Below are 6,000 nucleotides of genomic sequence, written 5' to 3'. Positions count from 1 at the left end.
AAAGAAAAGGAAAGGATCGTCTGCATCTCAGCAAGCAATATATCGGCTCGAAGGCCTCACGGCAACAGTGAGATAAATTCAAAGTACAAGTTGCCGAGTGAAAAAGAAAATAATTATCGTGGAGTTGGAATCAGCAGAGATCACAATGTGTGTGTTGCTGCAAGCAGGGAGGATTTGAAAATCAACTGACATTAGCGATCTGGCCGGCCAATCAGAAACTTCCGATTGCCCAATGAAATTATAACGATGTGCAGCATCAAGGCGGGCGAGAATCAGTTCATTTACACGCCGCACATATGTTAATGCACCTGTCTTTTGGGAAGGGCGCGTAATAGATGTTTCGCTTTCAGCTATACAGAAAAGTTAACAAAAAGTCAAGTTGGCCACAAAAAGGCGCTAGAAAGGAAGACATGGCATGGGAAATCAAGCAGTCGGTAAGAAAGGCGTTACGGAACGTTGGTTAGCTAGGAAAACAAGACATTATTTGCTGGGACCTGTCGGATGGGGAGGACAAACTTTTAAGGATAACACACAACAAAATCGCTCTCTCGGCCAGTTGCAGGGCAGCTCAGAAGAGCGCTTGACTTGTAATTGTTAAGGCAAGGGTTCGAGTCCACATGTATGCAGTTATTATTTTTTTTCTGGGGGATTAGTTGGTAAGATAATTTTTTTGTAATAGGAAAGTAAATCCCGTAATTTACCTTCTAACTCAAGTTTCTACGTGTCCACTAAATTGATCGAGCTTGCAGTTAATCACGCTCATATATGATAATTGCCCTGACCCTCCTAGGAAAAAAATACGCGTCCTGCACTGAGCTGCTTTGAAGCGGTCGTAAACTAGTATTGGATGGGTGAGAGGCTGTTTCTGCAATCCAGAGCGCGTCCTACGTTTGAACATAATTTAAATTCAAGTTTAATCCATCTTTATTTGGAAGGTCGGGGCTCATTTTAATCAGTTATTGAATTATTTTTCGGGGAAAAAAAAACTGAAGCTGCAATTTGCCCATACAAGAAATTTGCCGTAACTCATACACAGCGCCCTCCCTATCAATTATGCAAATAGGGAGACGCTTTCGATCGCTAAGGCCGGCTGGTGCCTAGACGTCACAATTTGGGATTACTAATAAATCTGAGGCATTGTACCTGAGTACCAGAAGATCGGCGGTTGATAACATTACTTTCACTCACGGGAAAAATTGCTGAGGGCACCTGTAAAATGAATTGAATGCACCTGTTAGAAAAACACCCAAAAAGTGATCAGAAGGTGCGAAAACCCGTTATTTTTATGGATTCGATGCCTGTTACTGCACTTCACGCTCAGGTAAGCGTATTTTGTCTTTAAATTCAACTAAAAGGCAAAAAAGTCAATGAAAGTGTAACTTTTGGCCTTCGCTCGTGCGTCGTATTTAGTGATAACAGTGATATTATCAAGGCAGTTTACATTGCATGCCTTGTCATTATGAATGACGTTACATGTAAGCGGCAGATGACCAGGTTTCAATTGTCAGTGAAGCAAACGTGATATTTTCAATCGATCATTTATTAAACAGTAAACATAACTTTTAAATTTGTTTTTATACAAGTAGTCAGAAGTGTGGAGGGAGTGGCCAAAAATGAAGGATGATTCATCCTACATTGTTCATCTCTGAATGCAAAATGTTTTAATTATTCAGAAGTTGATGTTTCTACTGGAGTGGAGGTGATCTTCATGTGCCAGGCTCAAGATATTTCAACATAGGCCTATACCGGTAATTTATTTTTGTAATTTACTTCTTTCTCACATTTCCTTTTTCAAAATAATGCAAATAAAAAAAGTATTATAATCATGTTGACTGTAGTAAAAAGGGAAAGCATATAAAATCCAGTATCCCTGAGAACCCTTTTTGAACTCCGAAAATGACAAGTCATTGCAAAGTCAATATAATTTCTAGACAGAGTTCCATATACGGACGGTGGTACATGTAATTACATGTATTCCCTTTAGTGACCAATCAGCCATTAGAAAGTAAAAACATGTCCAGAAAAAGTTTGATATAGGATTGAAAATACTAAGTCGTTTTCTTAGAAACAGAGGTGTGAAAAATCAGCTTTTTAGCTGATATTTTTTTCTGCACCTGCGGTGTACAAACGTATGGGGACTTCTTACATTTCAGCTTTTTGCTAGCTATTCTCAGCTTTAATTTTTAAAGGCCACTCACACCCCTGTAGAAAACACTTATAATGTTTCCAAGGGTTTATGCACAGGGTGTCAAGTGGCATCCGCATATGGAACTCTTTCTTATTTTTTTACCAAGAAACAAAAGTGTGTGAGAAAGTATATTATTAAGGTTTGCTCTTTTGATGTGAGGGTTGTGGTTTTCCTATAAGTGGTTGCTAAAACTATACAGTAGTTGGCCATCAGTGCAAAAGTAAAAGAATGATTCAAAGGGTGTTAAAAATCCCATGCAGGGTGTTAAAAATCCCATGCAGGTATCCCAACACCAGATAAGTTACTAAATACTAAATTAAAATACAATCTTATTTAAAATCAATGAGACAAATGTCCACTTTGATCAAATTGGAGGTGAGACTAAAAACCAACCAAAAGGTGGTATTTCTGCATACAGTACTTTGGCTGCCTATACAAGTTGTGAGCAAAATGAGAGTAGTCTATTGGTAAGAGTTCCATGTACAGACATCACTAATTTTCCTTGCAGTGGTTTACAAGCCTTCAGAAAGTGATAACATGGCCTAAAAAGTCTTGAAGCATTTTGAAGCATTTTACTTAGAAAACAATTCATAACTTTGTGTGCAGCGTGTCAAGTGAATGTGATATTTGTGTATTAATTACGTAAAATAGTTTTTTTGACACCCATTGCCTTTGTACATGTACACTGTCAGGAGGGTGCCATCTCAAGATTGCCTTCTTTCCTCTATCATGTCTATATCGAGTGCAAAATCACGATCCTCCTTTATTTTTTAACCGTGACTGTAGTGATGGTCGTTCACTACCAACTGTTTTAAAATATAAATCTTTGACAGAATCGTCTCAGAGATCGTTAAACTGTAAACGTGTAACAGAGATCAACTGTGCCACTTGTTGATCAAACAGCCCAAAAATTTCAAGTGCATTACATGTAAATGTGTGTATGGCAGTTGGATATTTTGCCATCATCCAGTTACACATTATATTGTTCTGAACAGTCGACATTGAACTGTCAGATCATATGTTGGCAGAATTTTCCCCATTGGAGTGAATCAACACGAGTGCGTGGGTAGCCCATAAACCATACTTGCGTTTGCCCGGTTATTCCGGTTAACATAAGTAGGATGTGTGCGCATTACATTCGGGTGCAGGAGTGTACCCCCCCTCCAGCGAGAGTATACATGTACTTTTGCTGACCCGTGGGTCGTACATGTACTCAGTGCTGAGTGCTCAGGAGTACGTTTTAACGTACCCAAGTGAGTCAAGAGCGTGTGATAATCCATGGATTCCCAGAGAAGCTGCCTGCCATTTTTTTCTCCTACACCTGTACATGTTCCCTTATGTGACTTGTGACTTGTGAATTTTTGTCAAAGGCGAAAAATTCTGACGTTGCACGGCCTGAATGCTGTTCCATGACCTTGACTTCCTAATTACAGTGTATATGAACCTGATAAAATTTCCCAGCTTGTAAAATGTCTAAGTCGGTCAAAACTCTATATGTTCAGTTGCCGTGCTCATTAAAAAAAAAAAAAGAAGCATATTTGTACTACAGTAGTTCACGGCTAAATATCCACTGCCTTATATGGTCAAGGCATAACGTACATGTACATGTTGATACATACATGTACATGTATCGACAGTGTATACATGTATGTATGTATATATGTACATTTATGTATCAAGAACATCACCCTTAATAGTTTAATGTGTCAAGGCCCCCCCTTCCAGATTTCCAATTTTCAGTTTTAACTATTTTCCCCAAACTCGTGGACCTCATAGATTTATACCACTGCATATGAAACTGTCATACAATGTTATATTGACTCAAGACTCACTGACAGTAGATGCTGCTGCTGTGTCAGATTAAAGCTGTTGAACCTGGCAAGCTGGATGGATTGTGGTCACTGGTAACCACAAGCTCACGGTTGAGTCTCATCCTAGCAAGCTTGTGATTTTTTTTTCTCTGGAAAGATCTCAAGAGCTTTGATATCTTGATACCATAAAAGCCAGAAACTAGGAAATTGAAAAAACTATCCATATATTTATGTTTTTGTTCAGAATGTGCAAGGCATTTTGAAATGCGTTTTAAAGCCATTCTCTGGGGTACATTGTGTGTGGAATAATTTTTAAAAGAGGACAGTTTCACTGAAAAGTAAAAATTGGCTGCATTGTTACTGACCTCATTATTGAAAAAAAAATTGAAAGTAAAATAATAAGTGGTATGTACATGTAATGCCTCGTCTACTTGAATGAAAAGGTTGTGCTGCGTATGATGTGCATACATGTAGATCTGTATCAGTTGTGACGATCAGTGAAGTTTGCTTATATACAGTTCAGTTGTTTTGGTTTCTAATTTTGTTTGTACAATACCAAGAGCTGTTGGAGGTGACACCTACATGTACATGTAGTAGGAGTTACATGTATATGGTATGTACATGTACATGTACGTGTACTGTTTGTCTTGGTTTATTGAGAAGGTTTACTCCCACATTTTACCCAATAACAAGACTACTCAAAATGTTCAGACAGTTGGAAAGCTAGCTCTGATGTAGGCCCATGACTGCATAATTGCTAGGCCCCAAATTTTGCTATTTACTGTGAAAATCAACCAGACGTCACAATGGGTGACAAAAGTTGGGACTTTGCAACTACATGTACATGTGCATATGCTTCACCTTTTGAGAAAACGGGCAGGGGAGCTTATATTCCAGCTTTGATGCCAAAAATGCTATACACGGTATCACAGGATGAAAAAGGAAGAGATGCAATGTATGCCTATGTACTTAACTGTAGTGTGCATTTGGAAAAAAGTAGCGTACATGATCTGAGTGTAGAATGTGCATGGATGGTTGCCAAGTTTATGGTTAGTGCTTGTTATTGCTCATGCTGAGGTCTGCATGTCCATTATTGCTGGATCGTCTAGCTCGGCCAGCCGTCACTTTGGGCAGTACAGGAAGGAAACTACAATTGTGGACCTTGAAAGGAAGTCAGAAGGAGGGACAATGGAATCAAATGTTCATACAGTGTACACTCTTTGCTGAGTGTCATATGGATGTAGTAATTTAAACAGTCTGGAACACCCCTTGTGGAATTTAGACTGAGATCAAGAAATACATGTACTCCTGCCAACTTGTGTCAAAGAACTTTAATACACACAAGCCTGCTTGGGCATTGTGGAACATTTCCTGCTTGAATAGTGTAATGGACGTCAATAGCAGGGCAGGGCATTATAATTTAAACAATTGTGGAACTTTTTACTTTTCCAAAGGTGCATTGCTTCAAATAAGTACTCTTTAGTCAGTACATTAAAACTTTGAAAGTAAGAGAAAAAAGCCTGAAAAGAAAAAAACAAACAATGTAACCATCTCATGCAAGTTGGTCATCTACATATACATGCACTTATTACAACATACATGTACAAGTGTAGTACTGCACGTGTACATTGTACATTGTAGAAAAGGGGTTATTCAATGTAAATTGTAATATTGTGTACATGTATTGGGAACTGTTTCTTACAAATTGTTCAGCTAGCAAACCTTTTTTTCGCCACTGATTTGAACAGAAAGGTAATTTTATGAATTAGGGGTCGGATTTGTTTTAATGTCTCTGTCAAATCTGATGATTATGTACGTGTATTAAAGTTCTGAACACATTCGCTAATATATTTATTTAAGAATGTTGAATTAATGCAGATTACCTGCCCAAACAAATAGAGATAATTTGAAATCAATTTCAGTGATACAAATCCCCATGTCAAATTACACAGGTCAGGTGTAACAGAGACACAAAAACATCGCACTTTTCGACCCTGAATT

At 38.2% G+C, this 6,000-nt stretch overlaps 1 protein-coding gene across 2 annotated transcripts in view; it reads left to right on the top strand.

Annotated features, from left to right (window-relative positions):
- Nucleotides 1–1,145: 1,145 nt before the first annotated feature.
- The window catches only part of LOC110988113 (contactin-5-like), a 136,063-nt gene continuing 131,208 nt past the window's right edge, over nt 1,146–6,000 (top strand). Inside the window, exons 1-2 of one of the 2 annotated variants that reach the window (XM_022251365.2) lie at nt 1,146–1,321; nt 1,674–1,748. The gene's annotated coding sequence lies outside the window, so the exon portion shown is untranslated. The remainder of the gene's footprint in view (nt 1,322–1,673; nt 1,749–6,000) is intronic. The other variant, XM_087143618.1, reaches the window with a different exon arrangement.

This window comes from Acanthaster planci, linkage group LG11 (genome assembly GCF_054643075.1).
Source record: "Acanthaster planci isolate LZ-2023a linkage group LG11, COTS_SCS, whole genome shotgun sequence".
NCBI lineage: Eukaryota > Metazoa > Echinodermata > Asteroidea > Valvatida > Acanthasteridae > Acanthaster > Acanthaster planci.
This window is presented reverse-complemented; position numbering and strand designations above follow the sequence as displayed.